The sequence below is a fragment of the Taudactylus pleione genome, unplaced genomic scaffold, assembly GCF_031769625.1.
Source record: "Taudactylus pleione unplaced genomic scaffold, aTauple2 ptg000513l, whole genome shotgun sequence".
Taxonomy (NCBI): domain Eukaryota; kingdom Metazoa; phylum Chordata; class Amphibia; order Anura; family Myobatrachidae; genus Taudactylus; species Taudactylus pleione.
The window spans coordinates 3,297,380-3,310,530 of record NW_028284915.1 but is presented as its reverse complement, the minus strand read 5'-3'; the positions used below and the strand labels follow the sequence as shown (position 1 = coordinate 3,310,530).

Genomic DNA, 13,151 nt, shown 5'->3' with positions numbered 1-13,151 from the left:
GGGTGGCCAGGAGGAAGAGTTAGCTGGGCTGGTGGTGACAGGAAAAAAAATAAAGTATTTTTCCTGTCTCTATCACAGTCAGTGTATGTGGGCCTATATTCAATGGGAGTGCCTGAAGCTATAGCTCCACCCACCCCATTGCTAACCTGGCCCTGGCCAGGCGTCACTGCCTTAGCAATAGTGGCTGCAGGGTGCAATTCCATGCTAGCCAGAAACAAGGGCTGTGGTGTAGCCATAGTGCAGCCCACAGAGCCCTGCAATTTGTGTGGCAGCACCGCTGGCACACCACTAGTTACAACTCAGGTTAGGGGTCGTTCAGGCAGATGTTTGCATGGATTTCCGATTGCTTCAGTGGTGACCTCTTCAGGCTCAGAATGTGGCCTTTTATAAATGTTTGTGTATTGCAAAATAATTTAACTGGAGCATTTATTTATTAATTATTACCAGTTATTTATATAGCGCACACATATTCCTCAGCGCTTTACATAGAATATTTGGCCATACACCTCAGTCCCTGCCCCAGTTGAGCTTACAATCTATATTCCCTATTTCCCTATCACATGCACACACACATACACACTAGGGGTGGGATGCACCAGTGCTTAAAGTGGTCCTAGAGAAGTGGTCGAACTTCCACCCCTCCCCTGCAAAGCAGGTTTTTTTTTTTCTTAAAAAATGGATGGCGCGTGCTGGAAAGAAATAGTCTTAAAAGAAGGGGTCTGGTCACACAATAGTATTCCCAATTCAAATTACGCCACACAGTAGCACAATCTTGATTCACCCTTGATTTGCATTACACCACATAGTAGTGTCGCTTATACATGTATGACACACAGCAGCAGGGGTGGATTGGGCCACCGGGAATTCGGGAGAGTTCCCGCTGGGCCGGACTCCTGTGGCTTGCCGCCGGGCAGCCCCTCGATGTTGCGGGGCCGGCTGGTTTGATCTGAGCTTGGCTCCGATCAGGCAGCATTGGCAGTTTGGAGGAGCCCTGGCTGTCTGTAGTAATCTCTGCTATCCGCTGCAATAAAGTTTATTTATCATGATGTCACACCCGGCGCACTGCTGAGGCTCAGAGACTGCCTGAGAGGAGCCGCGGACAGAATAGGAGGGAGCAGGAGCGCCAGGAAGATGCTGATTATGGTGAGGCTGCTGCATGGTGTGCTGCTTGGCTGAGTGTGTGTGCTCGCTGGAGGACTTTAAAAGGCTCAGACATGCCCTCTCACTCTGTTTAGGAACAAGCTGTGAGTGGGGCATACATGCCTACTCTCACGGGAGGCTTCCAATTTTTTTGGGTAACCCCCCCACACTCCCGAAAGAGTAGGCATATCTCCCACATCCCGCCCACTTCCTAGTGAAATGGGCAGGATGTGGAGATTTTAGGACAAATTTGCGAGACTGTATGCAGGGGGTGGAGCTAAATGATGCGAATTGAGGGTCTAATTAGTCGGGGCCTAATGACAGCTATAGACTGGCCCCGCCCCCCAAAGCCGAAATGACCAGGCTGCTCACGGAAAAGGTTAATTAAAAGTCAGCAAGTATGGAGTGGGGCTGGTGGGACAGGTTACCGCATCAGCTACAGTACAGTGTGTGTGTGTGTATATATATATATATATATATATATATATATATATATATATATATATATATAATATTGAGTTCGGCTGCCAACTTCCTCCTTCCACCAGAGCTGAAGTCAGGACTGTGCCCTGCCCCTGTCACCTCTGTCTTGGCCCTGTTAACCCTGTCACCTCTGTCCTTGTCCCTGTCACCTCTGTCTTTGTTCTGTCAATTCCTCTACTGTCCCTGTCACCTCTGTTCTTGTACTGTCAATGCTGTCCTGGACCTTTCACCACTGTCTTGCATCGCTGTTCTGGCCCTATGTATACATTCATATTATTTAAACTTGTTTCCCGAAATATCAGATCTACAGAAGTATTGCTGCCAATAATGCTGTCTGTACTAGTTTGCTGATAAATTGACAAATTAAATCAAGTGAAATATTTGTGGGAGAAGAGACAGAAGTGAACCCAACTTCATCTGGCCAGGATAGCAGCAAATGGCCTACTTAGCAGCAAATGGCCTACTTAAAAAAAAATAAAAAATACAAAACATCCCCAAATTTGAATTTTGATATACAGTACACATATAGGTTGGATGAACCCTTCATATAAAGTACTGTACATGCCTACAGGTTTCATTGTATGCTAAACTTGAGATGCATTCAGGCACTAGCTGAACACAATAGTCACTTGGGGAGGGATGCATCAAGCATTGCATTTTGCATGAATTGCATCCCACCACTCATCGCATGCATGCCGGCATTAACAGCAGGAAGCCTGAAGTAAACTCGCAAAGGACAGCTCTCCAGATATGAGCCGTCCTTTCGATAGGAGGATTTCCAGGTGTATGCCCCAGAAGTCCCTCTGCATATGTGTTGTATGATGCGCACACCGTGGAGGGTGCTCGTAGAGATTCAATTGGATCCCTCTCAGGTCACAATGTGAAAAGAAGCCCAGATGGCAATGCCCAGTGAGTCCAAGCTGCAGAAAGCTTTGCTTTCCAAAGTTTGGTGCATATGAGAAATGCAATAAAACCTCCGAAAACTGCATTGTCTGGGTTTGACCGCATAATTGGTGATAGTGCATCCCAGGGGTTAAAGTAGACCGGAACGGGGCCGAACTGTGTTCCGTTACTTCTATTCGGAGACCAAACCAGTTCCACCTCCTCCGACCCACCTCAGTCCGGAGCAGGGAGGCTCCATTTGCCGGACGTCCGCTGAGATTTTGTTACCAGCAGGCACCTGACTCCCTCCCCGCAGCACCAGATGGTCATGAGTCATGGTGTCTCTCCCATCATTCAGCTGAGCAGCCAGCGGACCCTGGAGCGGGGCTTAAGATAAGTATTGTCTTTTTTTTGGGGGGGGGGGGTGTAAGCGGCTTCATATTGGGGCATAACTTCTGGGGGCATTACTATTGGGGCATTTACTTGGGGGCATTACTATTGTGGGCACTACTACTGGGAGCATTTACTTGTGGGCATTACTATTGGGGGAACTACTATTGGCACTACTACAAAGGGCATTACTACTGGGGGCATTACTTCTACAGGGGGCACCGTTCCTGGGGGCACTGAATTAGGGGCACTGCCCACTACTGGGGACACTGAATAAGGGATGCTATCACTGTGGGCATTACATAAGGGACACTTCTACCACTGTGGGCACTGCATGTTGGGCATTACCACTGTGGGCACTGCATAATGGGCACTACCACTACTGGGGGCACTGCATAAGGGGCACTACCACTACTGTGGGCACTGCTACTGTGGGCATTGTATTAGGGCCACTGCTAATGTGGGTATTGTGTATTAGGAGCACTACTACTGTGGGCATTGTGTATAAAGGGGCACAAATGTGTGAATTGTGACAGCCGGCCCTTTTGTAGTGAGCTCCGGAGCGAGAGAATTTCTCTCTCGCTCCGGGGCCTATGCACGCGCAATGCAGCCGCTGCCGATGTTAATCGACAGCTCGGCCCATTTTGTAGGCGGGGTGGTTTCGCAAACTGAGGCATTCCTTAAGGAACACCTGCCATCACGACTATCGACCTAGTCAGTCGCTAAAGCTGTGGGTGGTAACCAACAGCTTAGCAAGCGACCAGGAGGCCGCACTTAAAAATAGAAGCGGCCACCCTCATTCAGAACAAGCGCTCGCTTCTTGCGAACGCCTCTGAATGAGGGCCATAGACTCCACAAGACCTCTGAAGGTGTTCTATGGTATCTAGCACCAATAAGTTAGCAGTAGGGGTGTGCACCGGCCACTTTTCGTGTTTTGGTTTTGGATCTGGATCTTTCTTCGTGTTTTGGATATGGATTGGTTTTGCCAAAACCACCCTTACGGGTTTTGGGTTCTGGGCTTTCTGTTTTGGATGTGTATTTTTTTGAAAAAAAAGCATAAAAACAGCTAAAATCACAGAATTTGTGGGTTCCTATGCTATTATTAACTTCAATAACCCTCATTTCCAGTCTATTCTGAACACCTCACAGTAGTGTTTTTATTTCCAAAAGGTTGCACCGAGGTAGCTGGATGACTATGCTAAGCGACACGAGTGGGCGGCACAAACAACGTGGCCCATCTAGGAGTAACACTGCAGTGGCAGACAGGATGGCAGTTTGAAAAACTAGGCCCCAAACAGTACATAATGCAAAGAAAAAAAGAGGTGCAAGATGAATTGTCCTTATTGTCCTTGGGCCCTCCCACCCACCCAGGTGCAAGATGGAATTGTCCTTGGGCCCTCCCACCCACCCTTATTTTGTATAAACAGGACATGCACACTTTAACAAACCAATCATTTCAGCGCCAGGGTCCGTCACACGACTGTGGCTGAAATGATTGGTTCATTTGGGCCCCCACAAAATAAACTGGCAATTAATCTGTCCCTGCATAAACTGGCTCTACGGAGGCAAGATGTCGTCCTCATCCACTGATTCTTCACCCTCTTCAGTGTTGTGTACATCCTCATCCTCACAGAGTATTAATTCGTCCCCGCTGGAATCCACCACCACAGGTCCCTCTGTACGTTCTGGAGGCTGGTCTCCCTGGAAGAGTTGATAATTCATTTTTTAACATCATCTTCTCCACATTTTGTGGAAGCAACCTCCTACGCCTTTCGCTGACAAGGTTCCCAGCTGAACTAAACACTCTTTCGGAGTACACACTGGAGGGGGGGACAACTCGGGTAAATTAGAGCCAGTTTGTACAGGGGCCTCCAAATTGCCTCTTTTTCCTTCCAGAACAGGTACGGACTGTCTGACATCCCTACTTGGATGCTGTCACCAATGTAATCCTCCACCATTCTGTCAGTGGTGACAGTATTATATGCAGTGACAGTAGACATGTCAGAAATTGTTGGCACGTCCTTCAGTCCGGACCAGATGTCCAAACCGGCCCTTGACTTTTGACACAGGCGCACGCTTGGCGCTGCTACTGTGTTGATGCACGTGCGGCTACAGCGCACACAGAAAAAAAATAGTTTTTTATTTTTTGGAGCACTTTGGGGTTACACCACCCTTTAACAGACTTATGGGACACAGACGCACCCTTTGCGCTGCTCCTTTGTTGATGCATGTGCAGCTACAGTGCACACAATTCACAGACAGAAAAAAAGAATAATTTTTTTATTTTTGTTGGAGCGCACTTTGGGGGTTACACCACCCTTTAACAGACAGACGCACGCTTGGCGCTGCTGCTTTGAGGATGCACGTACAGTGCACACAATTCACAAATACAGTAGAAAATGTTTTATTTTTGTTTGGAGTGCACTTTGGGGGTTACAGCACCCTTTAACGGTCAAGCCAGCCGGCCCTTTACTTATGACACAGGCGCACGCTTGGCGCTACTTTGTTGATGCACGTGCGGCTACTGCGCACACAATTCACAAACACAGAAAAAAATAATTTACTTTTTTTTTGGAGTGCACTTTGGGGGAGCATCCCTGATGCACAGATCACCCCCTGGACAACACTACAGCACCCCTCTAGGACTACAGCCTTTATGGGACACTGCACAACACAGTCCACCCAGCCAATATAGACTTTGGAGTGGACAAATGACTGCACAACACAGCCCAGCCCGCCCCTATGACAGCAGCACAACACAGCCCAGTCAGCCCCTATGGACTGAGTGGTCACAGTACCTATGGATGACAGCAGCACAACACAGCCCAGCCATCCCTAGCTCCCACCCTCCCTCTTCACTGTCCACAGCAGGAGTGAGAAATGGCGCCGACCCGGGGACCTTTTATAGAATCCAAAACCAGCAAGATCCGGAAGGCGGGAAGATGATGTTTTGCCTCGATTTCAGATCCGAGTCAGGCGGGAAAAGTCTAGCCTGACTCGGAAAGACTCAGATCGGGGGGGCTCCGGGGGGGTTCGGATTTCAGAAATCCAAACCCGCTCATCCCTAGTTAGCAGCAGATCTTTTAAGTCCTGTAGGGTGTGAGGTGGGTTCTCCATGTCTGACTTGTTTTTCCAGTACAGCCCACAGATGCTCAATAAGATTAATATCTGGGGAATTTTAGAGGCCAAGTCAATACCTTGCCATGTTCCTCAAACCATTCGTAAACAATTTTTGCGGTGCAGCAGGACACATTGATGCTGAAAGAGACCACTGCTATCAGAGAATACTGTTGGCATGGAAGGGTGCTCTTGGTCTGCAACAATGTTTAGGTAGGTGTTACGTGTCAAAGTACTATCCACATGAATGCTAGGACCCAAGGTTTCCCAGCAAAACATTACCCAGAGCATCACACTGCCGCCACCAGCTTGCCTTCTTCCTATGGTGCATCCTGGTGCCAACTCTTCACCCAGGACCCTGTCGCTGGTTCACTGGTTGTCCTTCTTTGGACCACTTTTGGTAGATACTACCTACTGAATACTGGTAACATCCCACAAGACATGCCATTTTATAGATGCTTTGATCCAGTCATCTAGCATCACAATTTGTCCCATGTCAAAGTCACTTTGATCCTTACAATCGACTTTTTTATTTTGCCTCCAACACACATTATCAACTTCAAGAACGGTGTTCCCCTGTTTTACTAATATGTCCCTCCCCTTGACCAAGTACCATTGTAACAAGAGGACTGTGACTTGTTATATTAAACACTTTTAGGGGCATATTCATCATTACGTAATTGTCACTAGTGATAATTGGGATGTAGTCAGCATCCCAGTGTGAGGGATACCGAAGGTCGAAATACTGGCACCAGGATCCTGGCGCCAGATTCCAGTCCGCCGGCATCCCAAAGGTAAGTATAGGGGATTAGGGGGAGGGTTAGGTTTATGTACCGGGGAGGTTAGGGTTAGGCACTAAGGGGGGAGAGTTAGGGTTAGGCACTGGAGAGTGGGAGGTTAGGGTTAGGCACCGAGAAGGGAGGGTAGGGGTGAGGGTTAGTGTTGGCTTACTTACCTAAGGGTGTCGGGATTTTAACTGTCGGGACGCCGCTGTCTGTATTCTGACTGGCAGCATCCCTACCACTCGGATTCCATACCATCCCGTGATAGTTATGTTTTAAACTCGCTGCAATTTCAAAAAATGTTTTGTAGCCATTCATCATGTCTCAGTAACAAAAGTATCACTTTCAAAAAGCTGCTCTTTTTGTGGAGTTCACTTTTTGGAAAAGTGATACTTCTCCCCCTTGCCACTGAGATATCCATAAGGATTTCCTCACTGCAGCCTCAGGAGTGAGTTACTTTTTATCTTGAAGTCCTTTTTTGTGTCTAAAATTTAATATTCTAGAAAATAGAACAGTTTGACTGTTCTTTTGTTAGAACTTTTAAACTTGTGCTTAGACTTTCAACAAGATTTAGGCATTGAGGGGCCTATTCATCATCAACACTAAAATAACGGTTTTAAGGACATTTTCATGAACACACTTAACACAGGACATATCTCTGATACCTCCTGGGTAAGTCTGCCTGCGTTAATTTCCACACTCCCCATACATTAGTATGGGGATGTAGAAATTAGGCTATTCATCAAATTCCGAAAATTATGTATTTTCGGAATTTGATGGTGTTACTGTATGCCACTCTGAGGTGGTGTACAGCGGGTTACACTTACCTGCTGTCAGCTGGACAGGTCCTCTGCCAACTCCCTCCGTCACACTGGTTGCTTCTCAGGCTCCAGCTGCTGTTCTAACACTGTGTTCTCCCGGCAGAACACAGTAAAGTTTAGAAAAAACAAAACAAAACATTTTCTCCCTAAACTTTTACTGTGTTCTGCCGGGAGAACACAGTGTCAGAGCAGCAGTCGGAGCCGGAGGTGGCTATAGCGGACAGGTAGGTGAGGGACACAGTTACCGCAGCTGTAGGCAGTGCTGCACATGCGCTGCTTTTACAGATGTAACAGTGCATGCACAGCACAGATTACAGCTGTGGTAAGTTAGAGAAGATAGATACTTTTCCCTATTTCCCGAAAAGCTGTCATCGCAAAAATGACAGCTTTTTGGAATAGATACTTATGGAGAGGAGGAATGATGAATTCCTCTGGTAATTAGGTAGAACTCCATGCGAGTTCTAATCCTAATTACCGCCATCGAGTTTTTAGTAATGATGAATAGGCCCCTGAGTGACTTACAATATAATACACAGTCGGGTCACATTATTATGGCCACCTCCTACATTTGACGTCTGCAGGGCGCAGCCCATAAAGTACGTCACGTGCCATGCACTGGCTTGGTGGGTATATAAGGTGTGCGATAGGCTGGCTCCACACACATCACTCGTTGCTGTCATGGGTAAAAGGGGCAATTTATCAGGGAATGGATATGATATACCGCCGGCGGTTCGATTCCCGCCAGCGGCAGCCCAACAGGAGCAGAGTTCGAAGCAGCGGAAGCCCGACAGTGCTGGAAATCCCGATCGTGGATAGGTAAGTATAGACTAACCTAACCCTAACCCTCCTTAGGGGTGCCTAACCCTAACTTCCCCCCCAAGTGCCTAACCCTAATCCCCCCCTTCCCCGCTGCCTAACCCTAAGTCCCCCCCCGGGGGTGCCTAACCCTAACCCTTCCTCCCACTAGCCTAACCCTCCCAGGGGGGTGCCTAACCCTAAGTCCCCCCCAGGAGCCCTAAACCTAACCCTCCCCCCCCCCGCGGCTGTCCGCTCGCGGCGCCCGGCATCACTACGATCGTGATGCCGGGCGCCGGTCTCACGTCATCAGAGTAATGCGGGCGTCTATATCTAGACGCCCGGCATTTCACCCATGCCGGGATAAGACAGTCGGGAAGCCGGCTGCCGGTATTTAGGCAGTCGGCTTCCCGATTGCTTCCCATTTATCAGAGTTGCAAAAAAGGATGATTATTGTCTTTCGGGCAAAGGGTGGCAGTATTTCTGAAATGGCGCTGTTTGTGAACTGTTCACATGCTGCTGTGGTGACGGTGTATCGTGACTGGACAAATGGCACCATTTCGAATAACCGATGTGGAAACTGCGGCGAATCACGTGCCATTCATGTGAGAGGTGAACGTCTGCTATGAAGGTGCGTCAAGGCCGACCGACACGCTACACTGGAGCATCTCACCGTCAAAATGAACGTGGGGGCTACCAGGCGTGTGTCTACAAAACTGTTCAGCAAACCCTGTTGCATATGGGGCTCCAAAGCAAACGGATGGTCACTGCACCTAGGCTAATGAAGGTGCATCGGCAGAAAAGGCTTATATTTTCACGCCTGTATCAGAATAGGACCTCCGCTGATTGGTGAAGGGTTGCCTTCTCTGATGAGTCACGTTTTCTGCTTCATCGAATGGATGGACGTTGAAGCGTCAGATGAGAAACATCAATGGCTGTATAATAATTTGCATACCCTACTCACAATCAAGGGGGTATAGCCAGGCCAATCAAGGTATCTTTTAAAAACATTTTCAATCTTCATGCATTCCTTGGAATGCATGAAGATTGAAAATGTTTTAAAAGATTCCTTGATTATTATACAGCCATTGATGGAAATTAGTGTATGATGTACCTCTGCAATGTTACTTATTGCCCATATATGTGTATATTAGTTTTCTTCTGTGTTTTATTGTCTCTTTTCTATAATGTGTCTTCGTGAGGGTCACGTACAGTGGTGGAAAACCTGATCTGGATTAAACACCATAAAAATTTGTATTTTATTTTTTGTTTATACAGTATATGTTGTTGCAATTTACTAGCACCATCCCACATCCAGAACAAACCTTTTTTTCCCATAGTTTCAATATCATACCATATAACTGTATACTCTATTGCTCAGTAAAAACTCCTAGGGGTAAATTTACTAAGAGTTTGGTCGAGGGTTTTTTTTTTTTAATCTTGATCTGCCTCGCTGAATCTCGGGTGAATTTCCCGCTTTTCATCTCGCAAAATTACTAAGAAGTGAGTTTAGCTGAAAGTGAGTTTTCCGATGGAGGAGATCGAGATTTTTTTCCCCCTAGTAGCAAGTTTAGAAGAGATTACTCACCCGCGATTGAAGTGTTTTCTCGCAGCAAAACTCTCCTGAGCTAGCAGCCTGCACATAGCAGTGAGATTTAATGTTTTTTAAAAAACTGACATCTGGTCCCCCCCCAAAAGCATAACCAGCCCCGAACTGGTCAGTCAGTCCTGGTTACAAAAATTACGGGGAATAAAATGAGTAGGGTTCCCCTGTAATTTAGGAACCAGCACCTGGCTGCAGGGCCAGTGCTGGTTTTAAATATAGGGGGAAAAAACTGCGTAGGGGTCCCCATATATTTAAAACCAGCACCGGACCCAAACCGACCGGGGTGTAATGCCACAGCCAGGAGAACCCTATTACCGGGTCTCCATGGCCAAAGCATTCATACACCAAGGCGGTCAGGCCAAGCCCTGGATCTCAGGGGAGGTGAGGACCCCCCAAAAAAGAGGTCCCCACCTCCCAAAACCCTTGGCTTGGACTAAAGCCCGGGGCTCTTCCCCGCACCCCTGAAAAGGTGGGTACGGGGGTAATAAAGTGTTAAATAGTTGTAAACTATTGTATTTGACAGTAGAACTACAGGTGCCAGCATGCCTGCCCTTAGGCACTTGTTGAACTACAAGTGCCAGCAGGCGGCCGGTACCCGTACTCCCACTGTAAAATAAATAGTTAAAAAAAGACACAACACACACACACCGTAGATAGTATAAATTTATTACATACCTACCTCAATAACACATACTTACCTGCTGCCAGATGTTCACGTCCACTTCTCCCATGTATAATCAGTTTGGAGTACCTGGAAAAAAAATCCTATACTCTCCTCCATCCTCGCGCTGGTCTCCGTAGCATCCAGGGGGCTCTTGGCAAAAAACAAACCGGCACCCGATCCATATACTTACCATGAGCAGTGTATGTGATTGACCACATACACCCCTAACTGGCTCCCGTCTGATCAGTGAGAACTGTCAGGAGCCTCCAGCAGCCGCTAACTGTAGAGTGGATGCTGATTGGCTCCAGCTCCTGACAGTTCCCACGTGGGCTGGTCAGTGAGTCAGGAGCCGGAGCCAATCAGCATCCGCTCTACAGTTAGTGGCTGCTGATTGGCTGGTGGCTCCTGACTGTTCTCACTGGTCAGTCGGGAGCCTGTTAGTGGTGTACTCCAAACGAATTTCTACATGGGACAAGGGGACAGAACATCTGGCAGCAGGCAAGTATGTGTGATTGAGGTAGGTGTGTAATAAATTTATACAATCTACGGTGTGTGTTGTCTTTATTTAACTATTTTACAGTGGAGGTATGGGTACAGTCCGCCTGCTGGCACTTGTAGTTCCACAAGTGCAAAAGGGCAGGCAGTAGTTCCACTGTAAAATACAATAGTTTACTACTATTTAACACTTTATTACCCCCATACCCACAGCCCAGGGGTGCGGGGAAGAGCCTCGGTCTTTAGTCCAAGCCTGGGGGTTCCGGGAGAAGGCGGTTTCCTTTTTTGGGGTGTCCCCACCTCTCCTGAGATCCACGGCTTGGCCTGACCAGCTTGAATTGAGAATGCTTTGGCCATGGAGACCCGGTAATAGGGTCTCCTGGCTGTGGCATTACACCCCGGTTGGTTTGGGTTCCGATGCTGGTTTTAAATATAGGGGGCCCCCTACACAGTTTTTTTTCCCCTATATATTTAAAACCAGGGGAACCCTACTCATTTTGTTACCCATAATTTTTGTAACCAGGACTGGCTGACAAGTCCGGGGCTGGTTATGCTTTTGGGGGGGGGGGTTACGGGGGGAGACCCTATGTTATTTAAAAAAAAAAATCACTTTAAACTAGGTACACATGCAGAAACCTAAACAAATCAAACTCATCTGTGTATGTTTCTGCAAAACTCGCAGCTCAAGAGGGGGTTGTTTTGAAACATCAATTTCTCTGTGAGTTTGCTACATTCTTGCCCGAGATTGGAATCTCGTTTCTTGGTAAATTCTAGAGTTGCATCTTTTGTATGAAAAGTACATCAGAGTTTGGCCGATGGTGAGTTGATTCGAGTTTGCAATCTCACCCGAGTTTTCCAGTGAAAAATTAAAACTCTCTCCCAAACTCGCACGAGTTTGTCTTTAGTAAATTTGCAAGATAAAAAACATGCCTAAACTCACCCAAGATTGCAGTCTCGACCAAAATCGAATCTTTATGAATTTACCCCCTAGAGTTGATGGCATGGCTCTTGAATATGTGAGGCATTGAATGAGGTGTGGTGAAGTAGGATTGATGCGAATGCGATGTAATGTTTTCATTAGATTTTACTTAAAAGAACCCTTGCTCGTGAGAACTACATCTATGTACACTTAGAACTGAGGGCCTGATTCAGAGCTGGACGCTATTTGCGCTTGTTCGTTCAGAAAAAGGGGCCGGCTATTTAAATTGAGCGCTCGTTCTTTGCGGTCTGTTGACGCCTCTATGTCTGAGCGAGTGAACGAAACATGCGCTTGCTATTTTGTAAAGACGCCCTTTTGCCGTTCGCATCATACGTCATCTCCACTATTTATTAGATTAATCGAGTACATCGAAAGTAGTCTGAACTGCTCGCAGTGCTTGTGGTTGGATTTTCCTACCGCAATCATGCAAACAGTTCAGGCTAAGAGACAACCAAGTGACGTGGCCGATGACGCTGCTTTGTTAATTATGCACACCCTTAAAACGCCCGTTTTGACCGTTTGGCACGCCTGCGTTCGGATCACCACTCCCCGTTTTCAAGCTCCTTCCCCTGTTACCACCCACAAACGCCTCATCCTGTCACTCAAATTAGCAGGCATTCGCTATTTTGCGAACAGACGATTTCCGACCGCACTGACTGGTTGGTGCATGCGCATTACAACCCATACACATGCGCAGATGTGCGAACATCGCTCGGAGCGAACGAGCGGCCGCTTACGAGCTGCTCTGAATAAGGCCCTGATTCAGAGCCGGACGCTCTGACAGAGCGCTCGCTCTGAATCGGGACCGGCCCTCTGGTTTTTTAGAGCGGCCTCCTGGCCGCTTGCATAGCTGTGTGTGTATACCCACAGCTATAGCGAGTGACCAAAAGGATGGTCTTGACCATCGCGACCATCGGGCTTGCGACGAGACCCATGTGGTAGGGTCTCGTTGCCGCAAGCCCTGGAGTGCTTTTGGCTCTATCAGAGCCAAAAAGCA

The 13,151-nt window shown here is 47.6% G+C and overlaps 1 protein-coding gene across 1 annotated transcript in view; it reads left to right on the top strand.

Moving 5' to 3' along the window:
• The window catches only part of TLL1 (tolloid like 1), a 222,353-nt gene that overhangs the window by 58,326 nt on the left and 150,876 nt on the right, over positions 1 to 13,151 (top strand). The gene's annotated exons all lie outside the window — the stretch shown is intronic.